At 43.4% G+C, this 23536-nt stretch overlaps 3 long non-coding RNA genes across 5 annotated transcripts in view; 2 read left to right on the top strand and 1 right to left on the bottom strand.

Annotated features, from left to right (window-relative positions):
- Positions 1-3956, top strand: part of LOC116785764 — a 65644-nt gene extending 61688 nt beyond the window's left edge. The window contains exon 7 of the long non-coding RNA XR_004356705.1: positions 914-3956. This is a non-coding gene — a long non-coding RNA (uncharacterized LOC116785764). The remainder of the gene's footprint in view (positions 1-913) is intronic.
- A 5863-nt stretch (positions 3957-9819) lies between these two features.
- The window catches only part of LOC116785766, a 30107-nt gene continuing 16390 nt past the window's right edge, over positions 9820-23536 (bottom strand). For all 3 annotated transcript variants that reach the window (XR_004356720.1, XR_004356719.1, XR_004356721.1), the window contains 4 exons: positions 21312-21444; positions 19080-19298; positions 15632-15726; positions 9820-9959 (listed from right to left, as the gene is read on the bottom strand). This is a non-coding gene — a long non-coding RNA (uncharacterized LOC116785766). The remainder of the gene's footprint in view (positions 9960-15631; positions 15727-19079; positions 19299-21311; positions 21445-23536) is intronic.
- Positions 14489-23536, top strand: part of LOC116785767 — a 28631-nt gene continuing 19583 nt past the window's right edge. The window contains exons 1-2 of the long non-coding RNA XR_004356722.1: positions 14489-14707; positions 23372-23480. This is a non-coding gene — a long non-coding RNA (uncharacterized LOC116785767). The remainder of the gene's footprint in view (positions 14708-23371; positions 23481-23536) is intronic.

The following is a 23536-nucleotide window of genomic DNA, read 5'->3' as shown; positions in this document are numbered from 1 at the left end:
GTGAGCAGGAATTTCACCTCTTTGGAATTAAGGTCCCAACTCTCTTGGATAAGCAAGAAGGGTAATACCTTTATACTGGTTCCCACAATTTGTTATATAACAAATATTTTTTATATATTTGTTTATAAAAACCCTTACCTAATTTATGATAGAAATGGATTTATATGTTTTGTCTGAAGGGGAAAAATACATTCAATACATAAAATATTCCCTGAAAAATAGCATGTAACTGTGAAAAACAGTAGCTAAAGTTCTACTGAGAGAGTGGCTTTGCTGTGTGCACAAATTAACGCCGGGTTTCCAAGAGAAAAGATCTGTGTTTCCCAATTTGCTTTGTAAAAATCCGTTACTATTCGTTAATGAATCCTAATTGTAATATAAAAAAACCAAAATAAAAAAAAGTAAACCAAAAGGCAGTACAAAATAAATTGAGATGGAAACGTTAAAAAAGAAGATTAACAATCTGTAAGTGACTCAGCAGCTCGGCCTGGCAGTGCAGGTGTTGAGGGTGGCAGCTTAAGTTAAAAACTGTCCTTACAGGCAGAGTTTCTCTGCACAGGATCTCCAGGAGGTACCCTGGGCGGTGGTGTGTTTGCAGCAGGTCTGTTACACCGGTGTGGTTGTGCTCTCTTGGCTGGGACCGGAGTCTCCATCATGGAAAAGTGTTGTATTTTATCCTCGAAGTGATCATAAACACATCCACGAGCACAACAGACCGGGCATTTGTATCGCGGTGTTTGAAGCTGTGTAAAAGATATTGCAACAGTTAATTTTCTGCTTTAGTAAGGCTTTTCCTCAGCATCAATTGCTACTAAATAAGTCCCTAACATTTTTCAAGGGCATAACTTGCAACAAGACAGCAATAACAATTACATATTGTTTTCAAATAAGATGCCATTTTCCTTTCTGGCAGGCAGCAATGGGGTTTTAATGGGCAACATTTGTTTCATGAAACTCACAGATGCTTCCCTGACAATTGCAAAGGAAGAAAAGAGAAGAAAACAAACCCAGAGAAAAGGCAGAAAATACAAAGAGCAGATGAGAGATTCAGCTTCCATCCCAGCGATTCCTCTTGCATCAGCCTGGGGGCTGATGCACATTTTGCCTGGATCAGACACCCCTGGTGAACCTGTGCTGCAGAGCTCTGCTGAGAACTTGGGTCTCCCCCCTGGTGTAGCCCCCCCAGCCACTCTGAGTCATGATGGGAAATACTGGGAGTTACCAGGCAAGTGGGGCCAGTCAAGGAGAAGCAAAAATCAGAGGGGATAAACTTTCCAAGAGGACAAGCTTTCCAAAAATATAGATTAAAAAAAAGAAGACAAATATAAATGGCACTGACCTCATTCTGGTAGAGGAAGCAGCAGTAGTCTTAACCCAAAGAATGGAAAAGCCAACATCTGGGAGGAGCCAAGACAGTAGCTATGGCCACTGCTTTTCCATGTCTATGTTTTGAGCCCTCCAGCATATCTGGTGAGTGGCAAAAGGCACTTTTTTTTCCTGAACAGACCCAAACCATGAGACTTTTTGAAAAGAGCCTGTCAGCACTGCCTTGTGTCTGGTGCCAGGGAGCCAGAGACAGGCGACCGAGTGCCTCAGTCTAAGTGGCTGGGCAAAATCCAGGGGCTCCGTGTATTCTGCGCAACAAAGGAAAATTGGTATTGTCACCACATATCTTTGAAGCAATCCTGCTTACCTACAAGGGTCCTGTTCCCCAGGGTACTCACACACAGCACATGGATTTGTTGGCACAGCTCTAGGTCAGGTTCAGGACTCAGCCCACCAACCTTTTTCCTCCTCAACTTCTCTTTCCTCTAGAAAAGGGATTCCCCGGACAGCTACAGATCAGGAGATGCTTCCTTGTTATCTGCCAGAAACTAAACAAACTCCGTGGGGAAAAAAAACCCCAAAGTAATTCTAATTCTGCAGCAAGTCCGGTTGTATTTTTCTCTCCTTCCAGCAAAGGAGAGAAATGCTTTTGGTTTGTGTCTTCTTTTCTACCTGTACGTACTAGAGCTGAATGCTACAGATAATTGTAAAACCAAGAGGAGACTTCTTAAGCAAAAATATCCAGTAATAACCACGTTCTAACTCATGTAGGTCTGAAGAATTTTTAAGGCATCATGTGCTGAGGGTGGGACAGCCAGAGTCACTGGTGTGCTCTGGTGGCTTCCTGTTCAGTTAGCCTTGTACGATTCCCATTAGTTTAAATGGAGGCAGGATTTAAAGCTATGCAGGTCGTACCTACCTGAGAAATACACACAGACTTTAATACAGGACAAGTGTAGGTTCAGTGGATGTACAATGTACAATCCCAATACCCACAATTCCTGCATTGCCACAGCCAGGCCATGCTGCCTCCCCAGACGTTGCCTTCCTGAGGCTTTGGCAGATATCATGTTATTTCTTCATGCTGTGAGGCTCCATTGCTCACTTGAGATCATTACACAGTTCAGTAGATTTACTATAGATTTTTACCCCTAGAGTTCATCCTAAACTCTACTTTCTTTAATTTAATCCCATTCTCTACAAATCTCTTTTTTTTTTCTCCATGGGTAGTAAGGCATTCCTTTTTTATTCCAAATAAAGCCCATCTACTAGCAACTAGAAATCCTTAGCTGGAGAGACATAATCTTGAGCAGGTATAGGTAATTATGGACCGTACTTAGGGGTCCTTTAAAACTTTCTGCTCCATTTCCTGTCCCTGCAGGGATGGTAATTGCTGTTACACATGACAGTGTCACAGCAGTGAGCAGGGCAGCACTGACAGGCTCCAAGGACAGCTCCAGGCTGGGAGAGGGGAGGGAACTGCATCCCAGCCCCGCAGAACACCGGAGACCAAAACACACCCATGAGGGAGGGACCACGGTTGGATGGGCTTCTCCCCGGGCTATTGTACCCCACTGCAGAAACAGGGAAATGGGACTACCGGAAATTGAGTCCATAAGGAGAGAAAGGAGCGGGTCATATTCTGATTTCACATTGGCTTAATTCGGGAGCTGCTCTAATAACCCTGTGGAATCGAGTGGGTTTGAGTGCCAGCTGAAGTAAAAAGGCAGCTCAGGCTGAGGCGATGTGTTCTGCCAGGGTTGCTTTAACTTCTTCAATTATTTTTGCTCAATATAAATATCAACCCCAACAGGCACTAACAGAAGGCTCCAGGAGCCTTTCCCAGCTGTTTTGGGCTTCAACCCCCAAAGCTACCTCTCAGAATTCAGTTTTAGCTTCAGGCACTCTAAATTTAATAGACTCATTTGAGCAAAGGGCTTATTGGAAATCCACGTTGGAAAATAGCGAGTGGAAGTGTGCTCGTGCCAAGCCATAAACACATTTATACAGTGCAGTAAATCAATGCTGCTGCCTCTCCTTGGAGAGGCTGGGCCAGTTAACCTACAGGACAGGAGGATGGAACCTGTTCAGCTTCCTGCAGGCAGGTAGCAAAGGCTGCAGCCATAGCACCCCGCTGGGCCTCCACATTTCAGCCCATTGGCTTTTGGCTTCTCATCCACTGACTACTGAAAAAGAGCAGAGATTTGGAAAGGCACTGCCAGCACGGCATGAGTGCAGCACGAGGACTGGCAAATGGGAAGAGGCAGGAGAGGTGATGCCTGTGGGCATCTACTAATACAAGGTCTGCAGAAGTACTCGGACTCTGTAACGCAGTAACGTGCTGGACTCGCTCTCAGAAATTCCTGTATAAGTAGAGGTCATACGATCTGACCAGCGACTTCGTACAAACAAGAGCATGTTTAGTTACTTGTTATCAGAGCATTGCATTCAACTGCCTCAATTACAGGGCTCCCCACCACCACTTTAAGTGGTATCCAGAATATAAAACAAGGTTACAAAAAAAGGACAAGATGTTATGGAGAGCTGGTTAGCTTTTAGTGCATGAAGTTCCTGAGAATTACTTGTATTTTGTGTTTGTGTAAAACCTGTTATTGATGATTAAATGCAAAGTTACCATTGCCTGAGTAGGTGCTCAGATCCTGGAGCTGGCAAAGCTCTCTTGTAAAACCTCACTAAGATGCACTAAAAGAGCAACAAAAAAGTAATTTTTTAAATGAGAGAGAAGAGCAAGAACAAAAGCCCTGTGTGCGATTTAAAAGGGGAGAATTCAGACCCTGAGAGAAATAAAAAGAGATACGAAACGTTATTTTGAGACATGACACATGGCCAGATGGACAGAGAGAGTGACACAAAGACAGGCAGACACACAGACAGACAGACAGATGGACATACAGGTGGACATACAGACACAAAGAGGCACATGGGCAGAAGGACGGACAGACACACACAAAGATGGACAGACAGAGACACACAGACACAAAGACAGGCAGACACACAGAGACGGACAGACAGACGGATAGGTGGACAGAGGGATGGACAGACAAAAAGACAGGCAGACACACAAAGAGACGGACAGAGACACAGATGGACAGACATATAGACAGACACATAGACAGACAGAGACAGAAAGACAGGTGGACTCACAGAAACATAGATGCACAGACGGACACACGGAAAAACAGACACAAAGACAGAGAGACAGATGCACAGACAGATGGACAGACACACAGAAGGCCAGACAGACAGACAGATGGAAAGACACATGGACAGTCAGTGGGACAGACAAACGGACAGACACATGGACAGACAGACACACGGACGGACGGACACACAGACAAGCAGACAGACAGACACATGGAGAGACAGACGCATGGACAGATGCATAGATGGACACACAGATGGACAGACAGATGGATGGATGGATGGACAGACACATGGACGGACACATGGACGGACAGACTCACGGACGGACGGACACACGGACAGACGGACACATAGATGGACGCACAGACGGACGGACAGACGGATGGAGAGACACATGGACGGACAGATGGACACACCCACGGACGGATGGACACACCCATGGACAGACACATGGACACACGGATGGACAGATGGACAGACGAAAGGGTAGACACATGGACAGATGGATGGATGGACTCACAGATGGACAGATAAATAGACGGACACGTGGATGGACACGGATGGACACACACATATGGATAGATGGACACACAGAGGAATAGACACAAGGACAGACAGACGGATGGACACGTGGATAGACAGACAGACAGACACACAGGCAGACAGACAAACAGATGGACACACGGACGGACATGTCTTTTGAAAACAAGGAGAAGCACCCCAAGCACAAAGCACGTAACACCAAACTGGAAGCCCACGAAGGTGCCAGCAGGGCCCTCCCTCCCCTGCAGTCCCTGCTGGGAACAGCCCGTCCCCCTGCAGCAGCGTCCACACACGGCCCGTCACTGGGCAGTCCTTTGCGCAGGAAGTGCTGTCAGCTGAAGAAGGAAAGGGGATACCTTGGCATGGGCCATGGAAACTTCTGTTTCCACAGAGACTAACTGATATCAATATCCTGGGGGGGAAAGGGGAACCACACAGCCTAAGTGGCAGGAAAAGCAGTGGCCTCCACTGCAACTTACCTCTCACAGCACCCTGGCCATATGCTGCTGCCTACATTAATCCATTGAATCATCACCAAGGAAAGGGGGAATTTTTCCCCCTTCATGGTTTCTTTACAGCATGAATTAGGGACATGACTTTACCCTAGTAAAGTATCTGCATTTTCCAAGTGTGCTTCACTATTACAGCGTCCATTATATTGAGTTTGCACCGTCCTCATATCTGCAAGGCATGAGAGATTTCCTTCACTGCAGAGCCTTTACAACAGTCTAAAGGCTCCAGACTGGAGTGGCTCCACATCTGCTGTTTCACACTCACGTTCAGCTTAACAGAACACCAACTGCACAGACACATATAATAAATACCTTCACAATCACTAGTTACTGGTGTTTCATTACCCCACCAATTTTTTCCCCTTTTCTTTCCCTTGATCTCAACCTCCGGCCCAGGGATGAATGCTGTCATTGCATCAGCACCTACTGACATTATAAAAAGTGTCCCTTTTGCCTCAGGGGAGGTGTATATTGGGTCAGTGGGGTTCTGATGCTCTCCCTTACTCACATCAGGCTACATTCAGTGTAACCAACCCAAGTTTAGCATCGTTTTTCCTCACTCTCAGTAGGGCAAAATCAGGCCAAAATCTGCTCCAGTGAGCACATACTCAGACCAAGATACACAGTTGATTATTACCTGTATATGAAACACATTTTCTCCTGCTCTATCAAAGAACAGCACTGGTAGATGATACAAAAGCCTCAGCTGGATTTTCAAGTGTAAAACATTTCAAATAAAACTCCCAAGACTTTAAACAGTTGACTTATTTGTGGCACATGATGTTGCATGATATGGAAATTAAATATCAGGATTGTATTTCACCATCAAGTCCAAAGGGGTTAATAAACAAATCTGTTTGCTGATTGTTTTTCTGAGATATAAACCTATAGAAGTATATTAGTTCCTCATCAGTTAGCAGTTTATCTCTGCATGTTTCCCAGAGGCCTCCCCAATAGCATCGTGGGGAGGAGTGAAATGGCCACAGGGATTTCAGACCAAATCCTTTGCAGAGAAGATGATAATTTACAATACGTACATTTGTTTACTTCCACCGTAACTGCTACATCTGCTTTACTGACACTAATTAATTAAGCCTGGTTTAATTAATTGTGTTCTCTGAGGAAGGTGGTGTTGACATTTTGCAGCTGGTGCTTGAGAGGGGAGCTGTGGAAGGCAGAGTTCTTGACAGCATCCCTGGTTTGAAGTCCTCCAGCTCGCCACACCCCTGCCAGTGCCCGTGGCCTGTGCTGGGCCTGCAGCTGGAAGGAACACGCTGGATCTGAGCCTTCAGTCCTCCTGCAACTGCCAAAAAACCTTCAAGTGGAGAAATAACAGTCCAAAATCTGACTTGAGTCTAAATAAACCCCAAACCCAGAAACAGATTCGTAGATAGCATACCTTGAGTTTCCTCTCACTGAGGCCTCTTCCTCTATTTATTTACTTATTTAGATTTATCTAAACTTCCTTGGGTCAAACTCAGATGTGATGGGACAGATCTTCTATTCTGGATCAAGTTAACATCAGCCCCACGTCTGCCTTGCACATCATTCCTGTCTGTGGCTGCACGTCTTGTTTTACATAGATGGGCAATCATGCATACAAATGCTCCTATAATTTATCCCAGAGTTGCTGAACTGTTTATACAGGCAACTTTCCATCTATTCCTAACAGTCCACATCCTACAGAGGTGTTTTCTCTTGTTCCCAAAATATTATTCTTCATTAATTAAATTTTGGTAAAACAGCTATACCTTTGAGAGATGGAGATTCCTAATCTCCTAACAGGCTCTTTCAGGTCAGGGAAGAAGAAAGTCGTAATGTTTTCCCCAGTGCTATGTTGCCTGCTAATTCCTTGTCAGAATGGCATGTTTACCACCTCTCACTGGTGCTCTGACTGGAGTTTGGCAACAAATCCTTTGCCAACAGCCATTTTACAAGTAAAACCTGCACATTTCTCCCTGAAAGCTATTTTTAAGAGCACTTTCCTTAAAGCAAACTCTTTATCCAGGTTCATAGCTGGATAAAATCGGCTGTGCCGATTTCAGCGCCATTACACCAGGAATGAGTGTGACTCGCTCGATTGTTGTTGGTGGCCCGGTGTCACATGCATTTACTATATCCCTGGCAACAGCCAGGCTGCCCTGTGGCTGTTTGGGAAGAAAGAAACGGAGTGAATCAGAATGAGCCATAGTCCCTGCAAAAAGGGGGAAGGAGAACAGAAAGGAAGAAAGGAGCAGCCATGGAGTGGGGTCTGGGAAGATTAGGCGCTGGTTTGAAAACAAGGAGGCAATGAACTAAACCCCAAAGGATTACTTGTCTACTTTCTAGCTGCACCAATAGTCATTTCTCTGCTAATTACCTTCCCCTTTGTGCAGGGGGTGCCGTGAGCAGGATCTCAGCAGTGGTGCTGCTGTGCCCAGGGGTCCACATGAGGCAGAGCCTGCACAATGCATGTGCTGGGGGACGTGCCACGGCATCAGCCACCAGGCACATTTCAGGAAGGGCTTTCAATGCCTCAGCTTATTTTGTTTTGCTTGCAAACATCTGAGCTCTCGCATTTGGCAAAATAAAAGCACTGCGTGTCATTCACTTTAGGGCTCCACATAAAAATCCTATCAGTGCTTTATAGACAGCAGGATGGTAGTTTTCCCAGCTTCAAATGCTTTCCTGTTCCCGCTACTCGTCCAGATGGAAAGGTTCTCCAAACAAAAGCCTAGTACAGGGAAGGCATGTGTGAGTTTGCTTCCAGACACCTCAGATTGCAAAAGTTTGTCTTACTTTTTTGCTGTTGGCAAAACTGTCATTGAAGGGCATAACTAGAGGTTTATCAGAAATGCAAAAAACCCCTTGCTTGCTGTTCTCTTTCACTTCGTCTTTCCTGCAAGCCAGTTATCAGCAAACACTTGTCAACATTTGACTGCTGTAAGGCAGGTGATTACAAGAAATAAGAAATATTTGGTTTTTCTGACTGTTTTCTGTCTCACTCTGTACCCAGGGTGCTGCTCCCACTCGAAATAGTTTTTCGCTGCTGTTATCTGAAGCCCACAGCTTATAACAAAAAGGGCTGATTATGTAAAAACAAAATGACATTGGGCTGTCAAAGCAAAATCCCCTCACCACAAATCCCAGGCTGGGCCTGGAGCTGCAGCTGGCTGGCAGAGCAGGAGGAATGCCTGTGTGGCAGTGGAGTGGAAGTGCGTGCTGCCAAGTGGGGCAGCCCGGCCCACGTGCAGTTCCTGCTCTGGTGCCCTGCACAGGAGTGGGGCAGCCTCCTCACACCAGTGCCACAACTGCCTTTGGGCATTGCTTACTCTGGATCAGAGGGGGCACAGAGGGCCGGGAATGTGTGGCTTTCACAGTGATAATCTGGAGCCAAGTGTTCCCCTGCGAAAAGACTTTTGATGTGTAATGGGAGCCATACTCCTCCACAGTGCTGAATAAATTGTAGCCCAGGAAAAACCAAAGACTTGTGCTAAGGGTTTGAGTTTTATGCATTAGCTCTGTCTCACAGATCATGTTTCTGTATATGAAAAAAGAACATGTGATTAAGTGGATCCTTTTTCCTTACGCGAGTGCAGGCACAGTGCCGATACTCACGAGCTGCACTTTACATCATGGCACGGGGAGCTGTCTTCACTCCCTTGCCTGATTGTCCAGTTTAAGACCAATACTCCCACTGATATAATTTCAAGAGAAACTATTACTCCAAAAAAACTGGTCCCACTTAAGCAGGGACAGGACTCAACTCACCTCAGTTTAGGCATCTAAAAGCTGGGCGTTGAGTCGAAGCTTCTTCTTTCGGCTTTCTCCATAGGGAATTAAAACCCTGGTATTTCTTCACAGGGTAAAAAACTCCCTCCATAGCATCATGTGGAAAGGGCTCCAGAGATACCCAGTTTCAGCTGACTGGGAGTCAAGAATTAACTATTTGTCTACCCTGTCAAGGCAGAAAAACAGGTAAGATGCATTCCCTTTCATTACATACTTAAATTTTGAATCACCACAGTATCTTAATCTGATGTTTTGTTGGGGAATTTTGTGGAACTCCTCCCCCATCTTATTATAGAAAGGTATAAAAAGGTGTGAAACTTCTCCCTCTTGCAGGATAAGGTTTTAATTTTAACTCGACAGTAACAGAAACTATAACTTCAGAAAGGCTGCTATTGTCAAATTAGGAAGTTAAAAGCCAGTTTTATGTAGAGGATTTTGGTTTTTAGTAGAGCTTATTACTAGAATGAAGACGTGGCTCTGATAAATTCCAAATGCATCCAAACTACAAATCAGAGTTTTTAACTTCCAAAATACCTCCTCCTTGGCATGCAGTCGGCTGACTTTGTTTTCCTCCCTTTTTTTTACAGAGTTCTTGGCAGCTTCAGCTCTGGCTGTGCTAGTTGAGTGGTATCTGTAGGGTTACTGCCAGAAGGGAAGGAAAAAAAAAAAATCAGTTCAGACCCCTGCTTCAGGCCATGTCATGAAAGGCAGCTGGAGAGATCTATCCCCTGGAGTAAAGCAAATGACATGAAAAAAAGCTGAGAAATGCAGTTCAAAGCCAAGATCCTTTATATTCCCACTATGAATTAACCAAAATTCCCCCTAACAAACAAACCCCAAGCTATACAAACTCACCTCAGTAAACAGATTTTAAAAAAGCATTTTCTAGTTTAACAGCACAGGATTATAAAAAGGTTTTGGCACCTCCCTGAGTCAGTGACTCGGGACCTTCGTGAATCTTGTCGATTGTGAGGGATTTTGCAAATCAGCGCATGTTTAGTTGTAGCTTTTGTGCCAAGACCACCCTGCCTCTCCAAGGTAAGCATCTACTACAGACAGACCCCACTGGGCTCAGTGCAGAGAAGCACTGCAGTGTCACACAGCTGGTACCTGTGCAGCTGCTCCACTGCCATCCAAGATTTTGCTTCTTGTTGGGAGGAAACTCCTCACGGTGTATCCACCCCTTGAGGAGTGCCAGGCACAATTAATAGCCAGCATTTGGCTTGTCTCTGATGAAAGGTCAGAGGCCAGGGACCTATGCTGAAAGCTAATTTCTGAAGTGATTTGTCTGGATCCTGCTACACCAGTCAGAAGTGCAGAGTGCCCTAAGTGCAATACTGTAATTTAAATGCTTATAGTACAAGAGAGAAACAATTCAATGATCATCTCATTAGAGGCTTAGCTTTTTACTTCTGGACAGCTTTTCCTCTTTGATCTTGTAAGAAAAATGAATGGAAGTTTAGCACATGGTTATTTGCTTTTGTAAAGGCTTGGATCCAAGCAAAACACACTTATATCTGGGAAATAACAGTGAGGGGTTGTAAACATATTAAATACCTTTGACCAGCGCTAGATACCAAACCAGAGATTCCCAAGGTTAAAGAATTCAAGAGTGCTGACTCCTGGTTTCCATTTGACTCCCATTACAACCCTCATTTGTATGCCACTAAGGAAAACAATGTCCTTCTCCCTGTGGACACATGAATGAGTTATATTGTCATTGTTTGGTTTTCTTTTTTTTTGCCCTTTATAATCTTCAAAAAACTGCAAGTGCTGTAGCCTGAAAATCTCGTGAATTGAGAAATCTCTGCTCCCATCTATTGGTGAGCAAGAGAAGAATGACCATAAAACTAGTGAATCTGAGTAGCTGTTTCACCCAGGCCACTGGATGGACAAATAATCCAGAGGTAGGGGCTCTCTGGTACCATCTTGGATAATAAAGGAAATGGCCCTTCTTTGTATTTGTCTCCTCGTTCTTTCAGTGGCACTTTGGGGAGACCTCATAGTTACATTTCAGTGACCACAAAGTCCTACCATTCTTCCAAGTATCCTGTAATGGGATGCCTTCACTGTTAGTTCTTGCAAAGGATTTAGCGAGTCTTAGTCATAAAATAATTCATTTGAGTTCAGACTGGTTTTTAGGAAGCAGATTCTGAAAGCAACAGACCATCAAGCTGCAGGTGGCTGGCAACAGGCCTGCCCAGGCAGGAGTCAGACCTCTGGAGCTGTGGTGTCCAGACTGTGCTGAACTGCAGGGAAATGCAGCAGCTGGGGAAGGAGAAATGATGCTCATAAGGAATGTTTGCCTACAGGAAATTCACAGCATCAGCTGGCAACCAAGGCAACAGACTCTTGCCAGAGGTTCTGAATGAAGTAGATGGTCCTGTTTACTGTGGATTGTTTTCCCAAAGTTCATGGCACCTGTGCCTTGCCATTAGCAAAGGCCTTGTTGTTTCAAAGAACTTCACACTTGCAAGGGATGAACTGTTGCCTGAAGATGCTTGGAAGACATTCCAGGTGGGAAGGGACACAGTGCTGTACAGCAGCTTTGAAGAGCAGTCATTTTTTGAACTCAGCCTTGTTGCTACCAGGAGCTGGGTTCTGGATATCCAGGGATTAGATGTGGTGGCAAGATTCCAAGTAGGTGGAGGAGAAAGTAGTCAAAAGGAAGTAAGTTACTGAATTCGTATGGAAGGGCTGAATTTCTGATCTCATCAGCTTCTTTGCTTGAATTCTCTCGGCATCCAAATCTTAAATGAAGCCTCACTGCCATTGTTAGGAGCAACATTCAGTTCTTGCCACACTCTCATCAGTGGTTGTTGCTGTTCCATGATTATTAGGAAGAGGAACAAGCATGGTAAGGAATGTAAAAGAGGGCTGGAGGGAAAAGATGCTGCTGAATAAATCCATACTGGGGTAAACACAGTGCTGAGACAGAATATCATTCAGCAGAAGGGTTTATCACTGAAAACTGGCATGTTGCATTTGAACTGGGATTTTCTAAAGAAAACCACCCCCAGACAGCTGAGTGATGAGTTCACAGTATGAAAGACTGCTCAGGAGTTCATCCACTGAAAGGCCATTTACGGGCTTCACTTTCTCACGGTCCCACTCTGGAAGGAGTTACACAGCCTGTGCAGGTCCTCCCATTGTTTCAAGTGAAGGGAACATCAGCTGGTTTTGCCATTGTGAGCAGGGGCTAATTGGTTCTGTTCACTTCAATGTCTGGTTTACGAGCCCAGGCACCCACGCTGGACAATGGGACAGCGGCCGGAATCCGTGATCTCCGTTAGACACGGAGCATTTCGGCCACTTCTGAGGGACTTGGCGAGAAAACTCCTTGTTTCTTTTTCCACACAATAAAAAAAAGCAGAAGATAATTAGGTCATTCAGAATGGATAATGATTATCCGTGGTTTGGGAGGAATTTCCTTTCGACAAAGACTCCTCTACATCTGTTGTACAAACTGATTTTCCTGGAAGCTTGCTATGAGCCAGGGCAAGCAAGCTTCCCAGGGGAACTTCAGGGTGTGAAGCACTTGCTAATGCCAGATACACACAAGGATACATGCAGGTTATTCCTAGCAAGCCACGCTGCTAAAGAAAATGGGAACATTTCTGCCACCTGGGGAGATCACAGTATCAAGGTACAGAAAAACAAATATTCCTAAAAGAACGGATTTCTTTAGTGGTTTAGGGTTTTGCTTTGATAATAGGCTCTTCACAGGAAGTCAACCTGAGTAGGTCTGGATATTTAGTCTGACGATTGTTTGCCACAACTGGGTTACATGACTTTGGACTTCACTCATTCCATGCAGGGGAGGGCATAAAGACACTTTTCCAAACAGAGATGGCTTGCCTTGTGGATGACTGACCTGGTCTCCCTAAATTTCAACACACATATATTTCTCCTACTGTCAGGTCATTTTTTAATTTGAATTCCAAATATTATTCCCTTTTTTTTTTTTTTTTTTCCAAACCAAAATATCTGGACTAACGAAGGCATTTAGAAAAAAATGTGCTTTATGTAACTTGCAATAAAGATGGCATTTCAGAAACTAGCATGAATTTTACAGATTCATCTGAAATGGTCACATTCGAGCACAACTGTTCTTCATGTCTACTTGTTGCCACTAGAGTGGGCCCAGTAATAACTACAAGGAAGAAAATTAAAACCAGAAAAAAAGCCATATGTGCCTTTTGTCCCATATTATGCCTGTGGCTTAATTATAGAGACTCATTGTGTGCTTAACTAAAAAGCAATAAAGGCACTGCAAGAAGTGCCATTAGTGAGTCAGCATCACCCCCTGAAGATCCGCTTAGTTTCTGGAATCTTTCTGGTGGAAATCCCTTTAATTTCTTATGTTCAGTCCCTATCCATGTCTCCAGTTTGTTGGCACTGGTACAAATAGCTACCAAAGGGTGAAGACAGGTAACAAGCAAGATCACAATCAACTCCTACCACTTCAGCAGTGTGTGTCCACCATGCAGAAGGTAAACCTGATGAGGGGGTGTTGCCTTCTCTTCACGGGAGATTTGAAAGTTGGGAATGGTCCACCACGGGATGAAGGCACGGGGTGCACAAATGAAAAGCATGAAAGCACATGGTGAAAACATGCAAGGTGGGGGGGTTTGCAGAGGAGCTTGAAGTTGTGTTTCAAAAGTGCATTGTGAACACAGGAAGCAGCAAGCTTATCAAAGATCTTTACCTTGCCTGCAGTATCAAATGTTATGTTCACAGGGAGACCAGACAAACAAATTGGCAGGATATGTCAACAGAGTCTAGACTGGAAAAGGTCTCCTGAGAAATCAATATCCAAATCTTTAATCTACCACGTTTTATATACTTTTATCTGCAACAGTGCAGCTTTTCACACATCCCTACTTTAAGAAAAATGAAGTTAAATGCTCTTGGGGAAAAAAAAAAAAAGAAAAGGAATTCTTCTTTTTCTCTAACTGCCCATATTCCCAAATGCAATTTGAAGCCTCATCCAGGGAAATATTTACATATGTGCTTGTGTGATTCTGACTGCCCCCATACTTCCTGTACTCACTGGAGCTCATCTGATGCTTTAAATTAGGTGTTGAAATGCCCTCCTGAATCAAAGCCACTAATTCAGATTTCTTTGTCTTTAACGTGGAGGACAAAGAGAGAGCTTCCTCCTGGAAGCCTCAAGAGCTTGTAACAAAGATGATGATGTGGGAAACCATGTCCCCCTGTTCTCCCAGGTGCCATCAAGAGCACTGCCAGGCCTACCACGTCAGCAGTCCTGCAGACAGTGAGGGGTGACGTGGCTGTCACTCCTTCACCAGCTCAGGCATTCTCAGAGCTCTGGTTTTGCACCCTGTGCTATTCTGTACCTGTGTTTGGGGACACGGACATCTCACCAGGTAATGAAAATACCATGGAAAACACAGAGGGTGACTGTGAATTGGAATGTGTGCACTGTGCATTTTCTTCTGTATATTCTACTTGCAGAGCTGTCACTGCAGGCACATTAAAAGAAGTGGGAAAAGCACAGCCCCTGAAGAGATCATTAGCACTTCTTTCCTCCCAGTATGGTCCTTCCTTTAATTCCTTTTCCCTTTCCCAGAGAAGCATACCAGATTGTTCTGGACAGGATGCCTTATCTGTGACTTACACCCAGGACACCGAGCAGCAGAGAATATCTGTGTATCAAGTTAATGCCGAAATCACTGTGATTTGATGCCACGATAAAACACAGCCCAGTGCAAGAGCACACAGGCAGTTATTTCCTGCTGCAGACAAACATCCATTGAACACTCCTCACCACATCTGGGGGACCTGTCTTACCCTATTGCTTTTTTTGTTGCTTTTCAGGATATTTCACTGAAGGAATGGGAACAAATCAACTACAAACTTGCACGGAAAAAGCACACAAATTTTAGATGTTAATCTCTCGTTATCAGGGACCAAAAGGGCAAAGGACCCTGCTCCAGTGCCACACTCAATATTCTTCACAGGTGTGAGGAATTTCTCCTACAGCCTTCACTTTCCTTTGTAAACTCTTTTCTGATGGCTGTTAAAACTTTTTAGTTTTTCCTGCATATAGTGTTTTCATCTGTCCATCCCCTCTCTGCTAAAGAGAAATGATCCCTTACCTCTGTTGCTAAATTAGACAGTTCTGTGATTCTTGGAAAATTACCTTTGTGGTTTTTTCAGGAAAGCACATTTTTCTTAGGGACATCTTTAACGTGGCCATATGATTCTTTCATTGCAGCACAGAATCCTTATTGAAAAGCAGCACAGTAATGGTATTTAGAACATTATGCAAAGGAAATACATCAAAATACCTGGAATGATGGTTCATCAAAGACTTGAAATTCACAGTATTGCCCAGTCCTCTTTTTGGTGATATTTCTGAGTCTTTTCCATAACTGGTGTGTTGCTGAAAGATAAGTGTGAGATAGTTAATAGGATCCTCCCAGGACTGAGCACCTCTGACAGTTCACTGCATTTTTGGAATCCATGCTTTCAGTTTGTCATTTCCCCAAACAGTCCCAGCTCTTCACCTTCTGTGCTTCAGTTTCCTAATGCATCACTTGGGTGCCACTGTTCTCTTTGGGCAGTGTTGCTCATGTTTAAAGGGCTGTGGAAACAAGAGTCAGGACCAAGCAGGCTCAAAGAGTGCAAAGCTCTGTTTTTCTGGTAGTGAAATACTGGTTTAAATACAGCCAAATCCTGTGTGTGTAACAGTACTGCATTTAAGAACAAGAATTCTTTCAAGAGCTATTATTTTTGCCATTCCTGTGAATCTCCAGCAGTAGTTCTGCTGGTTTGTGCTGTGTAATTTCAATATGCGGCAACCTCTCCAAGTTGGATAATTTGGAATCCATGCACGCCTTGCAGTTCCAAGATAATTTGATCTGAATAGCAGTTTCATGTAAATGTTTTGGCAGTCATGAAAATATCCTCAACATTACTACTTGCAGCTTGAAACACCAATAATGATTTTATGTGCTGGCAATGAAAGAACATGATAGGCAGGTTAAAATCATTAATTCCTCTCTCTGAAACTGATATTTTCTCACTGAAAGGTTTGAAAACAAATCTACATTCAACAAGTTGTTTCTGTATTAATGTGATACCAGCAGCATCTGTGCAGCTCCCTCTCTTCTCCTATGGGCAAGCACTGTTCAGGGGAGCTGGAAGGAACACAGCTCCTGCTTGCTTCACCCCACAGCTGTGGGGAAAACATGGGATACGATGTTTGAAGCGTTGGATAATTGGAGGAAGTGAATGGAGAATGATAACAACAGCAATAGGGAAGTTTCTCAAGTGATTTGAGAAGGTTGTCTGGTGCAGGCTGGATGTTTGATTATCTATGCACTGGATACCCACTTCTCTCTCCTTGAATAATACATGGGAACCAGGAATTGTTTACTTTAAAATATCAAAATGAGAAATGATCATGTTCTGAAAATAAAACCTGGGAGTTTCAACTCTGCCACCTCTAGGAAAGCCCAGTGGGAGGGATAGGATTGCTACAACTAGGGGAGGCCTCCTTTTCCTTATTTGTTATCATTTAACAAAATCTGAAGGCATCTTCCTTTGCAGAGAGCAGGAAATCATTCCTGTGCAGCTCCAGGGCCACACAGAGGTTATGGTGCCCATATCACTCGTGGTGTCAAACAACAGAGGGCTTCACGATTGTACAGGGACTGTACCAGGTCACCCAACGCTGCACAAGAGAAAACAAAAGAGCACATGTACAGGGGAGTATTTCTGGCTTAGTAATAGATGAAAACACAGAGTTCTTTAGCTGCCTCCTCCCTCCAGCGCTCTCAAATACAACTGGTTGTGCTCCACATTTGGGAGTGCATGGTCAGCAGACAGAAAACTCTAGCCAAAATATTCCTGTTAATTGGAGATAGGTTTTTGAAACCTGAACATTATGAATCAATGTTGTACTCTCCAGCCTTTGCTCTAAGTCTGGTTGGAATTAGTAACCTAAAGCTTTATGGTGATAAACTCCAGTATCCTGTGGAGAAGGACCAGTGTACGTGTTGTGTACATGCTGACAAACACAACCACGCTTCTGCCTGTCACTGGGAAATAAAAAGGACTGTGCACATTATATATCTACAATGTCTGCATCTGGGAGGCAGACTGCAGCTGCCACTTCAGTCCTGGGATGAGGCAGCCTTATATAGAGTGAATATACCAAGGTGCCTTGGTATTCCCCATACATGGAAGCAAGTGTTTCACCACACTGAGCATGATTTTTGCTAATCAGAGAAGATGTAATCACTGAAGCAATTTGGAACAATATTTATGAAATGTGAATCTTGGATTTGTTTTGCACAGTCGTCTTATTTTTCTGTCCAAAGTTGCTTGTTATGCAAACTTGGAGGAGTGTTAAATATCCCATGATACTCAAAAACCAGAACTTTCCAAAGCCCCTTTTTATTGGGGTGGTTTTTTTTTAATTTGGCTAAACTCATTCTGGGCTAATACTCTTTTCCAAGTTAACCCTTCTTGATCAGTGCTTTTAATGCAGCTGCCAGAGTCGGCCGAGGAAGATGTTACAAAACCTTCTGTCCCACTGCTGCACGACCAAGGATGTTTCAATGGAAACACGGTCCTTTTGATCTCAGTTATTTGGGAGTTGGTCTTCTGCAGCTTGTATCTCAGCAGAAAACCTAACAATCTGTTTGCTCTCACTGGGATTGTCTCCTTGCCAGCACAATTACATTGGTGAGTTAGGGAATAATGAGTGAGAACAGATGAAATATTTAGATATAAATAGTCTGTTTTCATGTGCTGTGATTGTCGCTAATAAGGCAAGGACGTGTGGTTTGTGGTTCAGGGACAGGATGAGGGACCAGGACATCTGGATTCCTTTCCCAGCTTTACCACAGTGTATTGAAGAAGCCATCAAGCCTCTTTGTACCCCATCAGTTGGAAGTGGATAATAACGCTCTGGGGACTAATTCTTTAGTGCTGTCATTTTCCCATGTTCTGAAGGGGAGAGCAATACAAGTGTAGGATTTTGACATACTAGAAATCAGGCAAAAAGATTTAAATCCACATACCTAGAAAGTTCGTGAATTAATTCATCCTATCCTGACTTAAGGAATTTTACCCACTTGCAATTTCAAAGCAATGGCAGAAAAACAAGAGGAAGATTAAAACCAATACAGAATGTCAGAACAAAATCCTGAAAGTGTGTGATCTTAAGTTTTCTGTAACAAGTTTTCCTGAGCTTTACACTTTTTATACTCCTAATAAGGAGTTGCCAATGATGTCCTTGACTAAAATGTGCTCACATTTGTTCAAAGCCTAGAAACTACTTAGTAACTCACAGGGGTTGGCATGATTTAAAAAGGCCCTACAGCACCATCTACACAAGGGATGTGTTTCCCAGCCTATGTATGTTTTGCTCACTGCAGCTGTAAGTGATAAATCACTAAACCATAGATTAAAAGCATGTAATTGGTATAAAAGTAATTAAAGACAAGATTCATTCTACCTAGGAGTAAATAAGCACATTTGGCATGTAAATCCTAGGGGAAAAAAGAGAGGTTTGGTTGGTTTTTTTTTTAGCATGCATATGGTAGTCGAGAGTCTCAAAAGCAGAGCTGCTTCTTTGGCTGAGGAGGGAAATAAGGAACTGTGCAAAGAAGTTGAAAGCCTTGAGTTTAAATTATTTGAGATAAGCATATTATTTTAGGTTTTCTAGTGCCTAATTAAAACTATTTAGTAAAAACAACAGTCTGTAATGCACTAATAATGTCTTACCTGCTGATGGACTCTGGGTGTCACATGGCTCCATCTACATTGGAAAGTAATGGGAAAGCCAAATGGGAGCAGATCTCCAGCTGGTCATGGGGGCCCCACATCCCTATTGCACACCTGGTTGGGTTTTCCAGTCTGGTCTGGCTGGAGCACAGGAATTGTCCTTATGGAGCACCTTTCTGATGCTGGATTCATCCCAAAGTCCGGCTCCTGTGCTCTGACCTGCAGTGCAAAGACAAGCATGGTAATTGGAAGAAATCAGGGAATTTGCTTCAGAAGTGCACTCTGGTCTGAACTAAAATGCCAACCTACCCCCACCCTGTTTGTACTGTCATCCCTGAGTAAGGGCAGCACAAGGGCTTGGTTTGCACTTGGAATCCAGCTGGCCAGGCAAGACTGAGCACAAATTTCCCGTTGCTTTCATGAAGGTTTTGCTCTAAATCACTGCAGTTGGACAAGGCTGAAGGAGCAGCTGGAATACCTATCATGCAGTGTAATTTCAGACTCCTTTGAAAAAGGCTTACGGCTACGTGTAAGAGAAACTGGCTTCAGTTTGGTGATTTTACCTCATTTGGGACCATTTTTGAGAACGCTGCAATACTGGCACAGAAGGTAAAATTATAGGCAGAATTAGCTCCTCACCATCACTCTGAGCTAACACTGTGTTTTCTGGGATGCTGAGGGAAAAGCCTATCTCCTGATGTGCAAGAAACACTCCAGGAATCTCTGGTGATTCATTTATTTCCTAATTGACTTGTACATTAAAACACAGAATACAAGTCTAGGGTTACCCAAGCCCTTCCCCTTTGCAATCTCCAGTCCTTGCCTTCACCAGGAAAAATGTGGGCACGTGGCCTGCCAGGAAACCCTTAGCACACCCTGGGTCCCCAGTAAGGAGATGTAGGGAGCAGCATCCCAGAGCTCACTGCTGAGCTCCCTCACCCACCTCCGGAGTCTTAGAAAATGAGTGTGCTCACGGAGACAGGGAATGGGCACCAGAAGGCTCATATTTTTTTCCACAGAAATTGCACTTACAATGATTCACATCATAGCATCTTTCACACTAATATTCCTAAAAAGACATCCTAAACCAACACACAAATGCATAAGCTGTAGCTGTGTAACTGTGTATGCAAAGCCACGTAAATAACTCTCTTCATGTGGGGAGGCAAAGGAGCCTGAACTACCAGAAGATTTAGCAACAGCAATTCTTTTCCTATGGCACAAACCCCACCAGCAGTAATTTCATCTCGAGCTGGAAAGCATAGCATTACATTATTTGAGCACAAAGGCCAAATTTCCCTGGTTGCCAGTTAGAGACCCCAAGCTCATACAAACACAGCAGGAGAAACCTAAAATGGTTTTGTTTCCTAGTGGCGCTAATTCCATTGCTGGAGAAAATGTAATTATATTTCTATTGACATTCTAATGATAACTTTGCAGGCCAGACTCCATTCTGCCTGTTAGCCCAGATAGAAGCAAAGCACCAGTGGAGAGCTAAGGAAGAGTCCAAGAGCTCCTTGGTGATGCTGTGACTGGAGCCCAGCTGGTAATTCCAGCAGTAAAAGCTCATTTTGTGAAAAAGATAGTTATGATTTAATTGTGTCTTCACTACAAAACCTCTCCATTTTGATCACAGCATCCTCAAACAAACTCCATGTGGACTTGACAATATGCAAACTCAGCTTTTGTCCTGTATTGCTGTAAAACCTGGACTCTCAGCATAAAACCTGATAAATGAGCACAGCAGCCCCTGCACTGTGGAGATGCCCCACTGTTGGTAATAGCAATTCCTGCTGGCTGTTCCAGGCTGCTGGAATCACATACAGCAGATCCAGACTGGAGCCTGCACCATCTGACTTGTGGCTTTGCTTGCCTATTTATCAATCTCAGCTGCCCTCCCCTCCCCTATTAAAAGAGAGGCCCTGGAGGAAAATGGAAGTCCTTTCCTGAAATTCAAGGAGGTGGGAATTGCAGTAATTTGTTGCTGATACATTATTTTAGTATGTGGTGGCATTTCTAGTTATTTATCCTGGCTATATCAATTTAATATGTTATCGTACCTGTGCCAGCCTATCCTATTGTTTTCTCAAGGCACTGCGTCAGTGTGAGATATCACTAATCCTGAAATCAGGATCATATCTTCATTGTATGAGGAAATACAGGAAACAGAGGAGTGCTGGTATATCTGAAACTCAGTTTTCCCTGTTAAACTGACATTTCATCACTCCTTACCACATAGAAGAGTTGGGAAGGTGACATTCAGACATGAGGGCAGCAAGAGGTACATGGGAGCCACTGGCAAACTGTGATGCACTCCTTGAATTCCTCGTGTAGCTGAGAGGTTGTCAATGGTCGCATTCCAAGCCTGGAGCACAGATTTGGCTGAGCTTATGTTTTTTTTCCATTTTTATCAATATTAAAAATATGTCCTGCACATGGTGGTACTTCTGGCATTCACCACGCAAAGGCCTTTGCAGGATTGCATTTTTATAAATGTTTCATAGTAGCCCCCAGATTTCACAAGCTTACATTGGCCTAAACAAGAGGAATTTTATGTGTTTTACCAACGTTACCTGAGGAAATACAGCTCCCAAATGGTGATTTTTTTTCTCCCCCCAAAATACAGTTATAATGGGGGCAGATGTATGTAGGCACTGGAACAAAGTTTCTTAAAGGACAGTTAAACCATTTTAGATATTTAGAGCTTTCAGCAGCCTTTGTTTGGTTGTTTTACCTGGGAAGGTTTAGGAGGTCAGTTTTACTGTATAATGCATTAAGTTGGTAATAAATGGAATAGGAATTTGACTGAATTTATAACTAGTTAAAATGCACCAATGGTAGGGTGTAACTCTTAAGTATAAAGTCACTGGCACTGTTAAATTCTAAAATTAGTATATGAAATCTAATAGGAAACTAATATATGAAAACACTGAAGTTTAACCTCTGTCTAACTTCATTTGGAATTAGTTATCTGCTTCCAGATTTAATTAGATGCATAATACGCAAAAATACAACACACGAGTTAGAAATGAACATATCAATTGGAATAGAACAGCAGATAATGTAAACTTCACACATGAGTCACAAAATCAAGACACTTGGAGAAAAAATGTTTTGCAGGCTACCTGACAACATTTTCCCCCAAGTTTTGCCTCCTTACCAGAGCTGAGTTAATTCCAACAGTGCAGCAATACCACAGTGCAAGGGAGAGCCCTTCTGCATGGATCCTGCCCTGTCCAGAGTCCTGGAAATGTCACAGCCACAGAGTCCCACTTCCTTCACTGGAGGAGAGTGGAATAAACAGCTGTGCATTTGGATGATCATCTCAATTAAACTGAGTATGGCAGAGCCCTCCTTTAGCAGCTTCCCTTGGCTAAAGGAAATGAGGGGGTAATTTGACATGTCCGATTACAGGATGGCTCTTCAGCAGCCAAACAGCAGGTCAAGTGTAAGAGACAAATCAGATGTATCTTAATGCAGATTGGTTTTTTCTGTTGCACTTCAGCACTTCAGAACTGCACTTTATCATAGAAGAATTTATAATCTATTTATATGACATAGCACACACAAGGAGGAGAAAGCAGGAACTTTTTTCAAGTCCCATCAGTTCTGAAATAGTTATAGTCTGAAGCACAAATTGTGCTTTCCTTCTTGTTCACTTGATATTTTTGTCATGTCATCTGGTGTGCCATCTCACTCATTCAAGGACTGCTACATCACTAAGACACATAACTTAAAATTACACACGAAAAGAGGAATTATTGAGTGAATATACAGGTGTTTCAGATTCTGTCTGAGCTGGGATGGATCATTCCTTCCTTCTTCCTGAGCACTGATTTCTTTACAAGGATTTACCTTCTATCAAGTCTGTATCACCTTCATGCACTTTGTCAGCAGCTTCCCTCCTCTCAGCTACTACACAAATACTGAATATTGCACATGAACTGTTTATTGGGATGCTCCTTGTTGTAAATATATAGGTTTGACAGAGTGGGTTGTTAGAAAAGCAAAGAGGAATAATGGAGAGTGGCTTCAGATAAACCATGTCACAGCACAGAGCTGGTGCAAGAGTAAGAATGGTCACTCTGCACAAATAACCATGACGAGGATAACACTCAAGACAACGGGAATTAGGTCTTATATGGGAATAAATGTTGAGCTAGAGAATTAATTTATGCTTGTTTGAAAGAGCTCAGTGAGACATAAAAATGTTCAGGAATGTTTAATCCTAAAGGGAATGAGATTTATCAAAGCAGTTTGAAAGGATAATACATTCATTTCTGGTTCTACAGGCAAAGAAAAGGCAAAGGAGTCCAAGGCATTGAGCACTTCGAAGCTGTTTTTCATGCTGCCCTCATTGCCTCGAGTTTGATGCTACACTGAAAGGCCAGTCTGGTTCTGGTAAGCAATTACTAACTTGTGATAAGCATTAGGGTTACATTTAAAGACCAGAGCAC

The sequence above is a fragment of the Chiroxiphia lanceolata genome, chromosome 4 (assembly GCF_009829145.1).
Source record: "Chiroxiphia lanceolata isolate bChiLan1 chromosome 4, bChiLan1.pri, whole genome shotgun sequence".
Classification (NCBI taxonomy): Eukaryota; Metazoa; Chordata; class Aves; order Passeriformes; family Pipridae; genus Chiroxiphia; species Chiroxiphia lanceolata.
This window is presented reverse-complemented; position numbering and strand designations above follow the sequence as displayed.